Here is a 20,342-nt window from a genome sequence, read left to right as displayed (position 1 = left end):
GTCTGGGCGCCACGTGACGATTGGCGACCGTTAATTTTCACCTACGCTCTGTATACATACACACTTTAGTCCAGAAACTGCCAAGAAGCTGGGCTGGAAGAAATCTCGGCAACGGGATAAGTCAGGGGGTAGAGTCCTGGCGTTCATCCATTCAGTTCTTTGATTCATTGAGAGAAACGGGTGTTTCACTCTATTAAAAAAAAAATCGAATAGTACTTTTTTGCCGCTGTGGTAGTCGAGTGGTTATAGTGACGGACTCGCGATGCGAAGATCCGGGTTCCAACCCCACAGTGGTGGTCGGCTGAAGTTGGTTTTCTGTGGTTCCCAACTTCAAGGCGCAAATGCGAGCCGATCTCCCCGTTAAAAAGTCTCGCCACAGAGAGCAATAGTCCTACAACGATAAATCATTCAATCATAACACTTCACTCATAGTTAGAAAAACTGGTGGCAGATGGCAGCACTACACATAACAAGCATTACAGAGAAACAAAAAACACTTCACGTACATGCACATTCACGCATGTACCGATCCGTTGGGGGTTCCGCGGGGGGGAGGGGGTGTGGGCGGGGTGCATGTGTGGTGTAGCAGTAGTAGGTAGGGCCTCCAAAAAATGGCTCGGGGATCCATGATGTTCTTAAGTCAGCCACCTCGTAGGGCAATTTGCCTGTTGTGGCGTTGTATTTGTATTGTATTGTACTTGTACCCGAGAGAGAAGGGCATATCGAGCGTCGCAACGCTGCTGATTCCATTCTTAGGGTACGGTCCCCATAGTGAATCCCTTTATCGCGTTGAAAAAAAAGGTTGTGAAAAAACTCAATGGGACGGCGGCCATAGTGCGACCGCCTACCTGTTTTCACTGGCTCAAACCGCTTTAACCGAAATTAATTATTTTTGTTATTATTTGTTTCGCTTCCCCTGCTCACCGCTTGCACTTTAAAGGTCTGGACACGCATATCCGCACCGTGCATGGACCGTAGCTTGGGCATCAGTTGGGGGCCGTTCAAGTATTACGTCATTATCGATGGGGGAGGGGGTCTGATTCGCTGACTTTTGATGACAAGGGGGGGGGGGTGTGAATAATGCTTTCGTCGTCAACCACCCCTTATGAAAATACGAGTAAGGACGAAATTTTGCTGACAAGGGGGGGGGGGTCAAAAAAGGCTGAAAAATTTGTTTACGTAATACTTGAACGACCCCTTGGCCGTGACTCGTCCCCCTTCAGACCACACCATTCCGCGTGTAGCCCGTGCCGTCACCGTATGCTGGCCATCGAACCGTGTCAGTTTGCTTTATGATTTTGTACGTAGCCGGTTCAAAACTGCTCAGCAAATTTAGTAATGGTGATTTGGCTATAATAACCCTGTCGTTAGAGGAGGAGGAGGAAGAGGAGAATTTGAAAATAAAAGTTGCAAAATCGAGGAAAAGAAATTGGTAAAACAAAAGCTATTGCAAAATTGCGTGCTTTGAAGCAAGTAAATGAAGTTTTTATTAACAATCACATCTCTATTGTACTGAATTCAATTTTTTGGGACGGCGAAACAGATTTTATAAAAGTATAAATGTCTCATGGATAAGATGTCAAAATGTGTGTAGTTAAATGCTTCCATTTAAATCAGAAAAAATTTTATTAAATTAATTTTGCATTTTCACAAAATTTCGTTAATGTTTGTAATATAATCTTCTCCCTACGCTACGAGGCCATAATTTATTTGACATTACATCCAGGCGTTAATAAGAAATTATTGTTTACTTGAAAATTTTAGATTGAAAAACTGTTCAAGAAAAATCCTTATTTTTTTTTGCAAAGTTTTTTATTTGGGTTTTCACTTTTAAATGTAAATTCTAAAAATATTTCATAGATGCGTGTAGAACAATTTAATGTATGGAATGAATAAAGTAAATACTCCTACTGTGAATAATCTATCCATATATGCATATAATTTTTTTCTTCTGTCTCTGTGTGGTGTTTTGGACTAACCTGCACCAAATTGTTTTGTAGGTACCAAACAGGAACTTGCAAGAACTATAGAATCCTAAGAGCAGCTGAGAGTAAAAAGAGAGATGGCCAGGCCCGGTGCTATTTGACCGTGTGTATATTTATATTTTTGTTTATATGCCGTTGGCAGAGAGGAAATAATTTCCTGGAGAGATGTATTGAGGAAAAAAGGTCACTGAAAAGTAAGAAATACCAGTGGAGAGAGTTACTCTTCCTCACACACACACATTTTATTTTATTTTTCAGAATCAGCAGTCATCTGATGAGTTGCCAGATCGGCGGTTTTCCTGCCAAATTGGGCTGGTTTGAAAACGGTTCGGCGAGAAATTTTTGGCTTTGGCGGGTGGCGGTTTTTCCAAAATTTTGTTCATAGCAAATTTCTCCCTATTTTTCTTTGCTTGAAGGAAAAGTTTTTCCTTTTCACTTCAGTCCCCACTTCATGTTGTGTTTTGTTCCTGATAAGGCAGAAGGGGGTGGGGGGCATCTCACCCAACTATGGAAAGCCAGAACTTTCAACTATAATGCCTTTGCCACCCAATAATTGAAGGGACCGTAAAACAAAAAACTTGGGAAATTGTCCTAGGTTCCACTATTGTCCTTGTCCACTGATCAGTGGTTTTCAACCTTTACCGCGGCCAATCGGTTATAATATATCCAATGTAGTATAAGGGAAGTAGTATATCCAACATTATAAGGGAAATGGGAGACATCAGTGACGTCACGAGCTTCGCGCGGAGGCCTTCTGCTATAGAAGGTGTTGCTCCGGCCCGACGGTTGGGAAACACAGTATCTAGACCCATGGCCCCCCCCCCATCCTGAAGCAGGACCCCGGGCTGCGAGCTTTTGCGGGGCCCCCGACAACACTTCCACGGGTCCCCTTTATGATGAATTTATAGCGTGAAAAAAAAAAAGTTGAAAATCCCGGGTCCCAGGGCTGAAGCCTTGACAGCCCACCCTTTCTGGGGGCCATGTCTAGACCTCTACAAGCGTGGAGCTGGCAGGGCTCAAGCCCGGGAACCAGTTCTGTCTTAACGCATGAGCCCGGGGGCCTCAAGAGAAGAGGGGCCTCAGAAAATCGAGAGGTAGTTGTATTTTTCGGGGATTTTCCATGTAGGGAATCAGAAAAATATTGGCTCTCGGGGCCCATGATGCTCTTAAAACGACCCTGCCAGGAACCCAGAAGAGTTCTTAATTTTTTTGTTTACTAGACCGTGAAAAATCTGGTCTGGGACCCATTCCTAATATTTAAAATCATTGTACCAAATTTCATAGACACCAATGCACAATTTGAGGCAGTGCCGTCTTGACGCATGGGCCAACCCGGGGGCACGTCACGGAGGCCTTGAATGAAGAGCGGGGGGGGGGGGAATAAAAAATGATATATGGTTAAGATTTGCGAGATTAAGCATGTGAATTGATAAGTAGGCATTTGCAGTGTGGATAGCGGGCTGAGCAGAATCAATTTGCCCAGGGGGGGGCTCATGATCCTTTTAAGACGGCCTCGACTCCAGGCCATCTCTGGGCCGTTTTCCCAGGAGAGAGAATGTGTAGCCCTGACTTTCGCAAATTTTCAAAATCAATTTATTCGGTAAAAAAAAACATATTTTTTACGAAAAAGTGAAAAGTTGGGGGGGGGGGGACTATAACAAGAAAAGAGAGCTATAAACCACACCTTTGCAGGCTAGAATATCGTGAAACTGTAGCTCGCTTGTTGCTTCATAGATGGCAGCACGAGTTCCATTTTTTTGGCTACTTTTGAAGAGGATTTTAGCTGGGAATTTTTGAAGGACCTGGCAACTCTGTCTGATGGTGTCAAATTGCGATAAGACCTCAGTTGTGGGTGTATACTACCCTTCCTCACAGTTACATAGAAGCAGCATATCCCACTTTGTGTACGTATGTAGAATCTTCTAACCCAGAATTCGCCCTTCTGCACATTGCGATTGGTGACAAATGTAGTGGAAATCGTTGGTCTCCCAGAGCGTTTTTTCCGTTTACATAACAATATTCGATAATTTAAAGTATTTATTGCCAAAGTCAGTCTCTCGAACAGCAATGTCCGATGTCATGGCCTTCACAAGAGAGCACCGAATAGTGTTCAGTGGAGGAGTGATGATAGAGCACCAGCCCCGGGAACTAAGACGATTATTATCTCTTTTTTTTCACTGCATAAATTTACTACACAGGATCCCCCATAAAAAGCCCGATCTGGAAACCCACCAAAGATCCCAGCCCAGGGATCCTGTTGCAGGATGTGTGTGTGTGGGGGGGGGGGCATGTCGGATATAGCGAAGCATGTTGCGTGTTCTGATTCTTGTTCTTTCATGTTGGGTAAGTACTGAATTTAAAATGTTTCCTATATTTTCATATACGGGGAAAAAAGTTTGAACCATTTTCTATCGAATGCATGTTCCAACCGAAATAGTGTTTTATTTATGGAGCATTGAGGATTGAACACATTCACAAAGTTTTTAAGTTCATTATTCTATTACACTGGTGAAATAAATTAAGAGAATTTGCATATTTTATCGAATTTCATGAAAAGAACTGAACTGCATGTAAAACCACTGCTTCTAGACAAAAATGCAAATCTTGTACGTCAAATACGTAAGCGTACGCGTGTGTGTAGGCGAAGCCAGTAGAGAAACAGGCTGCATAAGCGCGAGTAAGTTAAGACGCATTCCGTTCGCTAGCACACCTCGGCGAATTTCTTGGTGTTATTTTGCAGCAATCGGTTAATTTCAAATTGTAATAGTAAAAATGAGTAACCACCAACGTTTAGGTGATGGAATGAGGTGGCGAATTGTGGGGAGGCTAGAAGCAGGCCAATCTCAAGTCCAGATTTGTAACGCCCAGCGTCGTGTGTAACTTATGGAAACAGTTCCAGGATACCGGATCCATCGAGAGAAAGCCTGGGCAAGGTCGTCCAAGAGCCACGACGGCCAGAGAAGATCGCCATTTGTCGATTATAGCGAGGCGTAACAGGAGTGCTATAGCTTCTCAGCTCTCTCGTGACTTGTATGCAGCCACAGGAACCCGTGTATCAAGGGTGACTGTTTCCAAAAGACTTCATGAGAGACGGTTGTTTGCAAGAAGACCTGCTGTTTGCTTCCCGCTCACTTCTACGGACAGGAGAATCCGTTTATCATGGTGCATAGAGATTGGAGTATGGATCAATGGGCGACCGTTCTCTTCACTTATGAGTCCCGCTTCAGCCTAAGCACCGATTCTCGCCGTACGTTCATATGGAGAGAACCAGGGACCCGCTACCTACCCTCCAATGTCCGTGAAATCGACCATTATGGCGGAGGAGGTTTAATGGTCTGGGCAGGCATCATGTTGGATGGCCGCACACCTCTCCATGTCTTTGAAAGAGGCACTGTGACTGGTGTGAGGTATAGGGATGAGGTCTTGGAGCCCTATGTCCGCCTTTTCAGGGGTGCAGTTGGCCCTGAGTTCATTTTAATGGACGATAACGCGAGGCCACATAGAGCTCTTCTGCTCGACGATTTTCTAGAGAGTGAGGATATTTGCCGGATGGATTGGCCAGCCAGATCTCCAGACCTTAACCCTATAGAGCATGTCTGGGACGTTCTGGGGACGGCAATTGCAACTCGCAACCCCCCTCCTTGAATGAAAACAGCGTTGCTGAACGAGTGGGACCAATTGCCACAGGAAATGATAAACTGCCTTATTTCAAGTATGAAATCACTGCGAGACCTGTATATCTGTAAGAGGGGACCATACCCCCCTATTAACCCATTTTTTTGTTTATTCTGCAACCGCTGTTTCATACCTTCCGACTACAACGAGTGTTACGCACGATCATGCGTGTGTATTACAATTATTGAATGGTTATTTGTTTTGTATTGTATCAATGTATGTACGTATCAAATTTCATTAAAATCGGTTCCAGTAGTTCTAGAGATAATCGACCAAGTCTGCAAATTCTCTTAATTTCTTACACCAGTGTATTATTTTAATAGAAATCTCCAAACGCAATTTTGTTACATGCTATTAAATAGGGGGAGGGGTGTTTGTCTGAAAGGGAATATTTTTAAGCTCATGTGGAAAGCCTTGAAACTTGTACTAAATGTTGAAACTTCGGCAGTATTACGATAATAATTTCAAATCACTCATTCTCAATGTCCCAGTTAGCGCTGAGAAATATCCGTACAAAAAAAAATAATTAAACACACAATTAAATGTTAATTAACACAAAAATTGATGGACATAATTTTAAACTAATGTGAGAAACCGTTTTCGAAACTAATGAAAAATTTAGAATCGAGGGATTAAAAATAATTGGGAGAAATAATTTCAGTACCAATGAAAATTCAGAATCTTATATATAAACTAGCTGATACCCGGCGACGTTGCCCGCCCCGTAAAAAATTTATATATGTATAGCTTATTAATTACTTCTTAATCAAAAAAATTTCTGCATCAAGTAAGAAAAAATTACTTTTATTTTTAAATATTTTAATTAAAATCTTCAGGCAATCGCTTGTGGATACACAATATTTTTTCTTTTTCCATCTGGTGTGTAGATGTACAAATTTTTGCTATTACCAACACACGAACAGGTGACGAAAAAGTGTCCGTGTGAAAAACAGGGCTCAAGTAAGTTGATGTGATACCTGCCACTGCTAACAACTGGCCTTGCACTTTGTTTATTGTCATGGTAACGAATGTCAAGCTAAACGAATCGGGAACTGTAACCGCTTGAAAGTGAATGGCATTTCTTCGGTGATGAGTGGGATACGTGGAATGAAGACTTCTTTTTCTTTGTAACATCCAGTTAGAATCGTTGCTTCAATGATGTAATTGTGCAATTTCTTCACGCAGAGTCTGTTGGCATAGCAGAGTATCGGTGTCTCCAAATTTCTTAAAAGCATTACAGGTGCTCCGACTTTGAGGGTCAAATTGTGTGGTGGCACACCCGGAATATCCAAAGGAGTTCAAAAATTCTGCAGGATACAGAACTGTCTGCGCTGTGTCTGTGACAGTGTTAACCGATTTGTAAGATGTGGAGTCTCCCGGAATAATTTTTAGGATTTTTCCGTTGATCTTGTTCACACTCATTTTTCGGTGCCAGAATCGCACTCTCACAAAGCCACTCATGGTTTCGGTGATTTTGTTGAATGTTTGGGAAGACTTTGTCTGCAAGTTCTTGAACTGAGTTTATATATATAAGAACTGGCAAAATCCATTTGGGAACGTTATCAGTCCAGTGCTTGGGTCTACGGGAATTCTTCCATTGCCAAGTTTGATCAACTGATGTGAAAACGATAGCAGTGCTGAGTCATTTTGCAGTTGAACTCGCATGTTGGTGGATAATAATAATTTTTTAGCTTCGTGCCAGAGTGTTGATGTCCTAACAAACTCGAGGCGACCACCGATAGACAGAACCTTCACTTCCAACCCATCTCACTAATGGCAGTAAATTGCAATGTAGCAATATGGCCAGAGTTGGTGTTTGGTGAAGTAGAGTGCTGATGATTTGAGGCAAGCATTGAGTTCATCAGCTGGCGTTGAACATTTTTATTCCCTGTTTTATCGTCGTAGTTGTTGTTCTCCGTTGTTAGTGACGTCAGATGTCCAGCTTCTGCAGCGAATATTGTTCAAACTCCTTTTAAGCACTTTTTAAATTGAAACTATATCTCAACGATGGGTGGTTGATGAGATAAAGGCCACATATGCATACAGGACACCCTGTATGCATGCAAGCAAAAATATCTGGCGCTTCCAGGGTTTTCTTCAATTACTGGGAGTATTGGAAAAGAGCCAAACCATTATAAAGGAATAAACTGTAATGATGGCAGCGTTAAAGGCGTGACAAACCATTCTAAAGGCATATATACACGTCTGAAACGCATTGTTGGAAACCACGGTAACCAAAGTAAACGTTCCGAAAGTGATTGTTGAGGCCCCCAAAACCATTGTTGCCCGACAGTTTTTTGCCCATTTCGGGCATTTGCCCAGCTCTGACGAACTTTTAAAGTAGCCTACGGTTCAATCCCGGACCTGTTTGGTATATATGCAAAATCTGGCGACGATCGGTCTAAAACTGTAGATTTGTATAAAGAGCATACATACATACATACATACATACATACATACATACATACATACTTTCACATTTATATATAAGATAATTATATTAATTATAATTATATTATATTATATAATTATATAATTATATTATATAATTATAATATTATATATTATAATATTATAATATTATAATATTATATATTATATAATTATATTATATTAATAATAATTATATTATTAATATTAATTACTTCTTAATCAAAAAAATTTCTGCATCAAGTAAGAAAAAATTACTTTTATTTTTAAATATTTTAATTAAAATCTTCAGGCAATCGCTTGTGGATACACAATATTTTTTCTTTTTCCATCTGGTGTGTAGATGTACAAATTTTTGCTATTACCAACACACGAACAGGTGACGAAAAAGTGTCCGTGTGAAAAACAGGGCTCAAGTAAGTTGATGTGATACCTGCCACTGCTAACAACTGGCCTTGCACTTTGTTTATTGTCATGGCAAAAGCTAAACGAATCGGGAACTGTAACCGCTTGAAAGTGAATGGCATTTCTTCGGTGATGAGTGGGATACGTGGAATGAAGACTTCTTTTTCTTTGTAACATCCAGTTAGAATCGTTGCTTCAATGATGTAATTGTGCAATTTCTTCACGCAGAGTCTGTTGGCATAGCAGAGTATCGGTGTCTCCAAATTTCTTAAAAGCATTACAGGTGCTCCGACTTTGAGGGTCAAATTGTGTGGTGGCACACCCGGAATATCCAAAGGAGTTCAAAAATTCTGCAGGATACAGAACTGTCTGCGCTGTGTCTGTGACAGTGTTAACCGATTTGTAAGATGTGGAGTCTCCCGGAATAATTTTTAGGATTTTTCCGTTGATCTTGTTCACACTCATTTTTCGGTGCCAGAATCGCACTCTCACAAAGCCACTCATGGTTTCGGTGATTTTGTTGAATGTTTGGGAAGACTTTGTCTGCAAGTTCTTGAACTGAGTTTATATATATAAGAACTGGCAAAATCCATTTGGGAACGTTATCAGTCCAGTGCTTGGGTCTACGGGAATTCTTCCATTGCCAAGTTTGATCAACTGATGTGAAAACGATAGCAGTGCTGAGTCATTTTGCAGTTGAACTCGCATGTTGGTGGATAATAATAATTTTTTAGCTTCGTGCCAGAGTGTTGATGTCCTAACAAACTCGAGGCGACCACCGATAGACAGAACCTTCACTTCCAACCCATCTCACTAATGGCAGTAAATTGCAATGTAGCAATATGGCCAGAGTTGGTGTTTGGTGAAGTAGAGTGCTGATGATTTGAGGCAAGCATTGAGTTCATCAGCTGGCGTTGAACATTTTTATTCCCTGTTTTATCGTCGTAGTTGTTGTTCTCCGTTGTTAGTGACGTCAGATGTCCAGCTTCTGCAGCGAATATTGTTCAAACTCCTTTTAAGCACTTTTTAAATTGAAACTATATCTCAACGATGGGTGGTTGATGAGATAAAGGCCACATATGCATACAGGACACCCTGTATGCATGCAAGCAAAAATATCTGGCGCTTCCAGGGTTTTCTTCAATTACTGGGAGTATTGGAAAAGAGCCAAACCATTATAAAGGAATAAACTGTAATGATGGCAGCGTTAAAGGCGTGACAAACCATTGTAAAGGCATATATTCACGTCTGAAACGCACTGTTAGGGAACCACGGTAACCAAAGTAAACGTTCCGAAAGTGATTGTTGAGGCCCCAAAACCATTGTTGCCCGACAGTTTTTTGCCCATTTCGGGCATTTGCCCAGCTCTGACGAACTTTTAAAGTAGCCTACGGTTCAATCCCGGACCTGTTTGGTATATATGCAAAATCTGGCGACGATCGGTCTAAAACTGTAGATTTGTATAAAGAGCATACATACATACATACATACATACATACATACATACATACATACTTTCACATTTATATATAAGATGTGAAAGTATGTATGTATGTATGTATGTATGCTCTTTATACAAATCTACAGTTTTAGGCCGATCGTCGCCAGATTTTGCATATATACCAAACAGGTCCGGGATTGAACCGTAGGCTACTTTAAAAGTTCGTCAGAGCTGGGAAAATGCCCGAAATGGGCAAAAAACTGTCGGGCAACAATGGTTTTGGGGGCCTCAACAATCACTTTCGGAACGTTTACTTTGGTTACCGTGGTTTCCAACAATGCATTTCAGACGTGTATATATCTTTACAATGGTTTGTCACACCTTTAACGCTGCCATCATTACAGTTTATTCCTTTATAATGGTTTGGCTCTTTTCCAATACTCCCAGTAATTGAAGAAAACCCTGGAAGCGCCAGATATTTTTGCTTGCATGTATACAGGGTGTCCTGTAAGTGCTAATGTGGCCTTTATCTCATCAACCACCCATCGTTGAGGTATAGTTTCAATTTAAAAATTGCTTAAAAGGAGTTTGAATAATATTCGCTGCAGAAGCTGGACATCTGATGTCACTAACAACAGAGAACAACAACTACAACGATAAAACAGGGAATAAAAATGTTCTACGCCAGCTGATGAACTCAATGCTTGCCTCAAATCATCAGCACTCTACTTCACCAAACACCAACTCTGGCCATATCGCTACATTGCAATTTACTGCCATTAGTGAGATGGGTTGGAAGTGAAGGTTCTATCTATCGGTGGTCGTCTCGAGTTTGTTCAACACTCTGGCACGAAGCTAAAAAATTATCATTATCCACCAACATGCGAGTTCAACTGCAAAATGACTCAGCACTGCTATCATTTTCACATCAGTTGATCAAACTTGGCAATGGAAGAATTCCCGTAGACCCAAGCACTGGACTGATAACGTTCCCAAATGGATTTTGCCAGTTCTTATATATATAAACTCAGTTCAAGAACTTGCAGACAAAGTCTTCCCAAACATTCAACAAAACCACCGAAACCATGAGTGGCTTTGTGAGAGTGCGATTCTGGCACCGAAAAATGAGTGTGAACAAGATCAACGGAAAAATCCTAAAAATTATTCCGGGAGACTCCACATCTTACAAATCGGTTAACACTGTCACAGACACAGCGCAGACAGTTCTGTATCCTGCAGAATTTTTGAACTCCTTTGGATATTCCGGGTGTGCCACCACACAATTTGACCCTCAAAGTCGGAGCACCTGTAATGCTTTTAAGAAATTTGGAGACACCGATACTCTGCTATGCCAACAGACTCTGCGTGAAGAAATTGCACAATTGCATCATTGAAGCAACGATTCTAACTGGATGTTACAAAGAAAAAGAAGTCTTCATTCCACGTAAATCCCACTCATCACCGAAGAAATGCCATTCACTTTCAAGCGGTTACAGTTCCCGATTCGTTTAGCTTTTGCCATGACAATCAACAAAGTGCAAGGTCAGTTGTTAGCAGTGGCAGGTATCAAGCCACTTGAGCCCTCGGACACCTTTTCGTCACCTGTTCGTGTGTTGGTAATAGCAAAAATTTGTACATCTACACACCAGATGGAAAAAAAAAATATATCGTGTATCCACAAGCGATTGCCTGAAGATTTTAATTAAAATATTTAAATATAAAAGTAATTTTCTCTTACTTGATGCAGAAATTTTTTTGATTAAGAAGTAATTAATAAGCTATACATATATAAATTTTTTACGGGGCGGGCAACGTCGCCGGGTATCAGCTAGTCTTATATATAAATGTGAAAGTATGTATGTATGTATGTATGCTCTTTATACAAATCTACAGTTTTAGACCGATCGTCGCCAGATTTTGCATATATACCAAACAGGTCCGGGATTGAGCCGTAGGCTACTTTAAAAGTTCGTCAGAGCTGGGCAAATGCCCGAAATGGGCAAAAAACTGTCGGGCAACAATGGTTTTGGGGCCTCAACAATTACTTTCGGAACGTTTACTTTGGTTACCGTGGTTTCCAACAATGCGTTTCAGACGTGAATATATGCCTTTACAATGGTTTGTCACACCTTTAATTCTGTTATTATAACAGTTTATTCTTTTATAACGGTTCGTCACTTTTCCAATTTAATTGCAGAAAATCCGGGAAGCGCTGGGTATTTCTGCTAGCCTATATACAGGTTGTCCTGTAATCCTGTAAGTGCTAATGTGGCCTTTATCTCATCAACCACCCATCGTTGAGGTATAGTTTCAATTTAAAAAGTGCTTAAAAGGAGTTTGAATAATATTCGCTGCAGAAGCTGGACATATGACGTCGCTAACAACAGAGAACAACAACTACGACGACAAAACTCAGAATAAAAATGTTCAACGCTAGCTGATGAACTCAATTCTTGCCTCAAATCATCAACACTCTGGCACGAAGTTAAAAAATTATCATTATCCACCAACATGCCAGTTCAACTGCAAAATGACTCAGCACTGCTATCATTTTCACATCAGTTGACCAACCAGTAGACCCAAGCACTTGACCGATTACGTTCCCAAATGGATTTTGCCAGTTGTTAAACTCAGTTCAAGAACTTGCAGACAAAGTCTTCCCAAAAATTCAACAAAATGACCAAAACCATGAGTGGCTTTCTGAGAGCGATTCTGGCACCGAAAAATGACAGTGTGAACAAGATCAACGAAAAAATCCTAAAAATTGTTCCAGGAGACTCCACATCTTACAAATCGGTTGGCACTGTCACAGACACAGCGCAGACATTTAGTTCTGTATCCTGCAGAATTTCTGAACTCCTTTGGATATTCCGGGTGTGCCACCACACAATTTGACCCTCAAAGTCGGAGCACCTATAATGCTTTTAAGAAATTTGGACACACCGAGACTCTGCAATGGCACCAGACTCTGCGTAAAGAAATTGCACAATTGCATCATTGAAGCAACGATTCTAACTGGATGTGCCAAAGGAGAGAAGACGTCTTCGTTCCACGTATCCCAATTATCACTGAAGAAATGCCATTCACTTTCAAGCGCTCACAGTTCCCGATTCATTTAGCTTTTGCCATGACAATCAACAGAGCGCAAGGCCAGTCGTTAGCAGTGGCAGGTATCAACCTACTTGAGCCCTGTTTTCACACGGACACCTTTTCGTCACCTGTTCACGTGTTGGTAATAGCAAAAATTTGTACATCTACACACCAGATGGACAAACAAAAATCCACAAGCGATTGCCTGAAGATTTTAATTAGATTTTTGAGTAAGAAATAATTAATAAGCTATACATATAATAAATTTTTTACGGGGCGGGCAACGTCGCCGGGTATCAGCTAGTCTTATATATAAATGTGAAAGTATGTATGTATGTCCTTTATACAAATCTACAGTTTTAGGCCAATCGTCGCCAGATTTTGCATGTATACCAAAGAGGACCGGGACTGAACCGTAGGCTACTTCAAAAGTTCGTCAGAGCTGGGCAAATGCCCGAAATGGGCGAAAAACTGTCGGGAAACAATGGTTTTGGGGGCCTCAACAATCACTTTCGGAACGTTTACTTTGGTTGCCGTGGTTCCCAACAATGCGTTTCAGACGTGTATACATGCCTTTACAATGGTTTGTCAAATCTTTAATTCTGCCATTATAACAGTTTATTCCTTTATAATGGTTTGTCACTTTTCCAATCCTCCCAGTAATTGAAGAAAACCCGGGAAGCGCCAGGCATTTTTCCTTGCCTATATACAGGGTGTTCTGTAAGTGTAATGCGGCCTTTATCTCATCATCCGCTAATCGTAGAGGTATAGTTTCAATTTAAAAAATGCTTAAAAGGCGTTTGAATAATATTCGCTGCACAAGCTGGACGCATGACGTCACTGACGTCAGAGAACAACTACTACGGCGACAAAACTGAGAATAAAACTGTTCAATGCCATCAGATGAACTCAATGCTTACCTCAAATCATCAACACTCTGGCACGAAGTTAAAAAAAAAATTATTATCCACCAACATGGCGAGTTTCAACTGCAAAATTACTCAGCACTGCTATCATTTTCACATCAAACTTGGTCAAACTTGGCAATGGAAGAATTCCCGTAGATCCAAGCACTGGACTCATTACGTTCCCAAATGGATTTTGCCAGTTGTTAAACTCAGTTCAAGAACTTGCAGACAAAGTCTTCCCAAACATTCAACAAAATCACCGAAACCATGAGTGGCTTTGTGAGAGAGCGATTGTGGCACCGAAAAATGACAGTGTGAACAAGATCAACGAAAAAGTCCTAAAAATTATTCCGGGAGACACCACATCTTACAAATCGGTTGACACTGTCACAGACTCAACGCAGATAGTTCTGTATCCTGCAGAATTTCTGAACTCTTTGGATATTCCGGGTGTGCCACCATACAACTTGACCCTCAATGTCGGAGCACCTATAATGCTTTTAAGAAATTTGGAGACACCGAGACTCTGCAATGGCACCGGCCTCTGCGTGAAGAAATTGCACAATTACATCATTGAAGCCACGATTCTAACTGGATGTGCCGGAGAAGAAGACGTATTCATTCCACGTATCCCAATTATCACCGAAGAAATGCCATTCACTTTCAAGCGATTACAGTTCCCGATTCATTTAGCTTTTGCCGTGACAATCAACAAAGTGCAAGGCCAGTCGTTAGCAGTGGCAGGTATCAACCTACTTGAGCCCTGTTTTTCACACGGACTGTTTGCATGTTGGTAATCCAAAAAATTTGTACATCTGCGCACCAGATTGAAAAACAAAATGTATTGTGTATCCACAAGTGATTGCCTGAAGTTTTTAATTAAACTACTTAAAAATACATTAAAAATAATTTTTTCTTGCTTTATGCAGAAATGTTTTTGATTAAGAAATAATTAATAAGCTATGCTTACATACATTTTTTACGAGGCGGGCAACGTCGCCGGGTATCAGCTAGTTTATAATAAAAGAAATAATTTCGGAATAGATTAAAATTTAGAATTAACGGAAAAAATAATTCCAGGACTATTAAAAATTCAGAATTAATAAAAGTAATAATGCCGAAATTGATTAAAATAGAGAAATAAATGGAATTAATAATTCAGCAATTGATGAAAATTGAGAAGCGACAATAATTAATGATTGTACTGAATCCAACGGAATATTGTGACGGTTTGGTGTTGATACCAATTGTTAATTAGTTATGACATAATAACCTACTCGTAGAAATCGTTAACTAGTCATTAATATAAGGTAATCAATGATTGTAGTGAATCTAATGGAGTTTCTGTGACGATTAATAATTGTTAGCACCAATCGTGAATTAGTTTTGACATGATAAAAACGAAATCGTTAATTAATCAAAATTCCATTGGATTTTGTTTCACCGTAACGATAAAACCAACGGAATTTAGTAACGATTAATTATCGTTTTTCTAATTGAAAATTAGTTATGACGAAAGTGAAATCGCTGATTAATCGTTAATTAATTAACTATAAAATTGTCAATTAATTAATTAGCTACAAGGTGAGTCCTATTGATTTCATGGACGTTTGTCATTTTTTCATGTTCAATTTGATGATAAATATTATCAGTTGTCAACAAAACACATAATAGATCCCTACGACGCCAACTGATGATCATGCAGGCGGACGAGAGGGGTGCACTAACCGCCACCGGCTAGAATCGAGCGGGGTCATCCCGCTTTCTGCAACTGCCGCGGCTTAAGCGGGAAGTGGGGCACAAATGTGGACGCACCCTTAGACTAAATTCCTAATGGGGGTTTTTTTTTTTTTTGAAAAAAAATATGAGGTATTTACTTGTGTTCATTGAGGAACGTTTTGTCGAAATTAATGACTGAAAAATATATGTGGAAGGAGATATCTCTTCCAAGTAAACGCATATCCCACCTGCAATATAACTATTTCCTATATTTGCATGGACATCATACCGGGGAAATCATGCACGATAATCATATTTCCCCAGGACAACCACACGATCAGGTAATTAGAAATAAGAACATTTGTGCTATTAGGCATTTGCGTATGGAGCAGGTGAGTCGCTCGAAACGAGCGTAACGAAGTTCGGAACAAGAAATTGTGATCCTATTCAAGTTGTTGCCAAATGATTTACATGACTAAGCTCTATTTACGCAGGACGTTTATGCCAACATGCATGCATAGTGAACTAACTCATTGTTTGATAACTTTATAAATAGCCTCAGCGATCTCGAAATTTTCCGCACAAACGAACTACCATATACAAATTGGAGTAAGATGCTGTCCAAGAGCTGTTTGGTCATTGGATTGGTCTTAGTGACCGTATGTCTCATGGGTAGGTAGCATTATGTTTTAGCGATATGTATCGAAATCTGTGTTAGTAGTGATAATTATCGATCTTTCGGGGGAAAAAAAAAATGTACACAACATTTTTTGACCAGCGCCAGTTTTGAGTCGCTCAATGGTTCTCTCGGAGACCACATACGCATCTCGGTAAAATTCCTCTGAGGAACACCTAGTGCTGCGGTTCCCAATCGGAGATGCCTGGACCCTCTGGAGTCCACGGCTTTTTTTACTAGTGGTCCACGCAGGGCTGGAACTAGAAAAGGGCAACTGCCTCGTGCGGTAAAATTTATGGGGGGTGGCAGTTTTAGTTGGGAACAAGGAGCACTGTTACAAAAATTATCGAATTTTATAGTTGTGGAGGTGGCAAAATTATTAGTTACCATAAGAAAAAATAATATCAAATGTCACAAAAAAATATAGACCAATAAATTCTTACAAAGGTTTTTAACAACTGGCTGTTGCGAAGATATATTTCGGAAAGAGAGAAAATTCAACTGCCCCTGCGGGGAATCGAACCCACGTCCTTTCACTTTCCGGGTGGACGCCCTAGACCACTAGACTACAGAGGCACCGAATCTCTCAATCTTTTATGCCCCCGCAGGGGCAGTTGAATTTTCTCTCTTTCCGAAATATATCTTCGCAACAGCCAGTTGTTAAAAACCTTCGTGTATGGTAGCGGAGAGTGACGTCATCCTTGTAAATTCTTTTATCTTGCATAACACCGCTAAATGCCAAATTTTTTTGTTTATCAATCCCATTCCCTGTTGCCACTTATTTGTTGGTGTTATATATATATATGTGTGATTTTTTTCTTTCTTTTCTTCTCTCGTTATTGCTTATGCCGACAGATATGTATCGGATATTGTTTTGTGGACTCACAACCTTGCTTAGCCTCTAAACATTTTGCAACTGTGTTTAAAAATCTTAAATAAAGGAAACATAAAATCAAATTGACGCGCAAAAGAAAGAACACAACTGCAACGATGGTAGACTGTAGTAGTAATATTGCTACGATTTGACAAAAATTTGCACTTGTGGTGGCATCTTTAGGTAGGAGTATGAATCATTGTTTTAGTTCTTTTACAGTCCAATAGATGGCATTGATACTACTAAACCAGACACATGCACCTCTCGTTCGTATTCCTCACTCTTTCTCTCTCTGCGGAACTTCAAACTTCTACATTTTGGAATGTGCGTGTACATATAATGAAACTTCCGTGATGTTTGTTTCTGATACTACTAAAAGTACTGATACTACTAAAGTAGTAACACTTGTTATTTGTAGTGTTGCCATCTGCAATCAATTTTTTATAAACTGAGTTTTTCCCTCAATTTATAGTGAGTGAATTAGTATAATGAATGAATAATTGTAGCGTTGTAGGCATGAGACCCTCTGCGGCGAGACTTTTTTTAACGTGAAGATCGACTCTCGCATTCGCGCCTCGAAGTTGGGAACCGCAGGCAACCAATTTCAGCCGACATCCACTGCGGTGACGGTGGGATTTGAACCCGTATCCTCTCGATACGAGTCCGTCACTATAACCATTTGACCATCACAGCGGCTGCATCACGTTGAGCAGTACCGGATAGAATGTCCTCTATTATTGGAAAACATTCTCGCTGTCAAATGGTTGTAGTTTCTAGTCTTGAATTGGAACTAAAGCTACCCACCAAAATTTTCTTGCTATAATTATTTCATTTTTTCATTATGTTTTACTGGAAGGGTTAAGTGGGCACGTTTGGTACATTTTCAGATTACTCGAATGGCCCGCGGAACACATACATATTTACATCTGATATGATCCATGACCACAAATCCTAATTTTGTAAAAATAAACTGAGCGATTCATTTGCAGATGACTTGAGTGACTCGCGATGCAGTTCCACATCACTCCAGTGACCACCCCACATTCGCAGACCACTTAAGTGACCCCCTATCATATTTACCAATCTCTGACTTTCGGCACAGTTCCAGAGCATTTATAAGCAGGGAAAAAAAAAAGCATTATAGCAAACAGCGATTGGATGTAGAAATAATACTGACGTCACAGTTCCGCTCAAAGATGGCGGATGAGTCACACTAGTATTCATAAAGCTCTAGGGGGCGAGAGACTTTATCAGTGACAATGATTTCACTGTTCAGTAGCTGTGTGTTGGAGAGTGTGGGTCACTTGAGCGATGTGAAACATCACCTCTCGCAGGTTAAATACTTTATCTGTAAATGTACGAGGGTTCCTTAAATAATCTGGAAATGTGCCAACGGGGGTCTCTTAAGTGTTCTGAAACTGTGCTGCGCGTAACAGTAACTGTGTGGGTAGGGAATATGAACGAAGTGATTATTTGAAAGCCCTCAAGACGTATCGTTAGCATTCGATAATGGATATGTATAATAGTCTCTCATCATTTACAAATATTAAGCTGCTAAGTATGTATTCATACAGAATGCTTAGGAAAGTCGCCTTTACTACTGAAAATGAATGGCGAACCATTGATCCTAGAGGCACACTTCCAAGTAGGAAACTGTATCCACAAGTAACGTGTAGACCTGAGTTACGTCATTCATATTGCAAGGAGTTGTACATGAATGAACGCCAGGGTCTCTGCCACCAGACTTATCCCGTTGCCGAGATCTCTTCCAGCCCAGCTTCGTGGCAGAGTCTGTAACAAAGTGAGTGCACCTAACAGTCTGAGTGTGTAGCTAGTGTTGTGTATGATATTTCAGTGCTGCCATCTATACTTCAAATTGTGAGTGAAGTGTAATGATTGAATATTTGTAACGTTGTAGGCCTGTTGCTCTCTGTGGCGAGACTTTTCAACGGGGAGATCGGCTCGCATTCACGCCTTGAAGTTGGGAACCACAGAAAACCAACTTCAGCCGACCACCACTGTGGGGTGCGAACCCGGATCCTCGCATCGCGAGTCCGTCACTATAACCACGCGACCACCACAGCGGCCAAGGAGTTGTACAGCTATTCAAATAGGAAAAAAATTATCTTTTTATTTGGCCACCCTGCCCTAAAGAAACCCAATTAAGAAAAGTTTTGAGGGGAAATGAATTTTGAATTCAAATATGAAGTAAACATGGCAATTACTTTTGCTGCCCTCAGAAGAGACGGGGAAATAACTTTTTTATTGGGTTTTTAGGACAGGGTGTTCATACAAATTTTTAAAAAATATATATATATATTTTAATAACTATACAATCTCTTGTGACATGAATGATGTATCTGAGGTCTGCGTGTTGTTTGGATACTTTTTTCTAATGGGAAGAATGCCTCTAGGATCAACGGTCCGCCAGCAAAATGCGGCCAAGGGACTTGTGGCATCACCCTGTATAATAACTTGCGTTACCGATCTCAGTAAAACTTTTCTAATGTTATTTCATTGTGTGAATTCTTTTCGAGAGATTTATTTCAATATTCTGCATTTCTTCTAAATTTATTGTCGTTTTCTTTTCCTTCAGTGTCATATGCACAGGGTAAGTTTCAAAATATGCTTTTATATATATATATATATATATATATATATATATATATATATATATATATATATATATATACACAGAGTTACGTATTATTCATAGGCTATGATCGCACTTTCCTGTGCTCTGAAATGATGCACGATGGGATAAAATCCGTGTAACCAGGACTCAGTTGGAAAAGCAATAGTTATGAACTGGTTTGTGCTTTGATAGCTACTGTACTGGTTGGTGTCCGAAACACCATTTTGAACGCAGTTGGACCATATTGACAGCAATTATATTATGATGCCGCTGTATGACATTTCCAGATAGCCCTTCTGTTGGTTATAAAGATTTTGACTGATTATTATAAAAATAAATATTTTAAATATCGATCGATTGTCATACAGGGTGGGCAAAAAAGTCCGTAAAAACTTTAAACATTTATAAAAATTGTGAAAATAATCGCAACAAAAAACATTTTGCAGGGTACAAAAAACAGCCGATAGGTGGCGTGACGCACACAAGTCAAAGAAAAGGTACTCG

At 40.2% G+C, this 20,342-nt stretch overlaps 1 long non-coding RNA gene across 2 annotated transcripts in view; it reads left to right on the top strand.

The window, feature by feature from the left end:
• LOC149081345 (uncharacterized) overlaps positions 1 to 19,823 on the top strand; it is a 210,949-nt gene extending 191,126 nt beyond the window's left edge. The window contains exons 2-4 of one of the 2 annotated variants that reach the window (XR_016193430.1): positions 2,001 to 2,088; positions 16,210 to 16,325; positions 19,800 to 19,823. This is a non-coding gene — a long non-coding RNA (uncharacterized LOC149081345). Of the gene's footprint in view, positions 1 to 2,000; positions 2,180 to 16,209; positions 16,326 to 19,799 lie in introns of both variants that reach the window. The other variant, XR_016193431.1, reaches the window with a different exon arrangement.
• The last annotated feature ends 519 nt before the right edge of the window (positions 19,824 to 20,342 follow it).

Source organism: Pholcus phalangioides, unplaced genomic scaffold, assembly GCF_987345545.1.
Source record: "Pholcus phalangioides strain wild (caught in Gottingen) unplaced genomic scaffold, Ppha-v1.0 ptg000010l_1, whole genome shotgun sequence".
Classification (NCBI taxonomy): Eukaryota; Metazoa; Arthropoda; class Arachnida; order Araneae; family Pholcidae; genus Pholcus; species Pholcus phalangioides.
The sequence above is the reverse complement of the archived record's forward strand: the minus strand, read 5'-3'. Positions and strand labels throughout refer to the sequence as shown.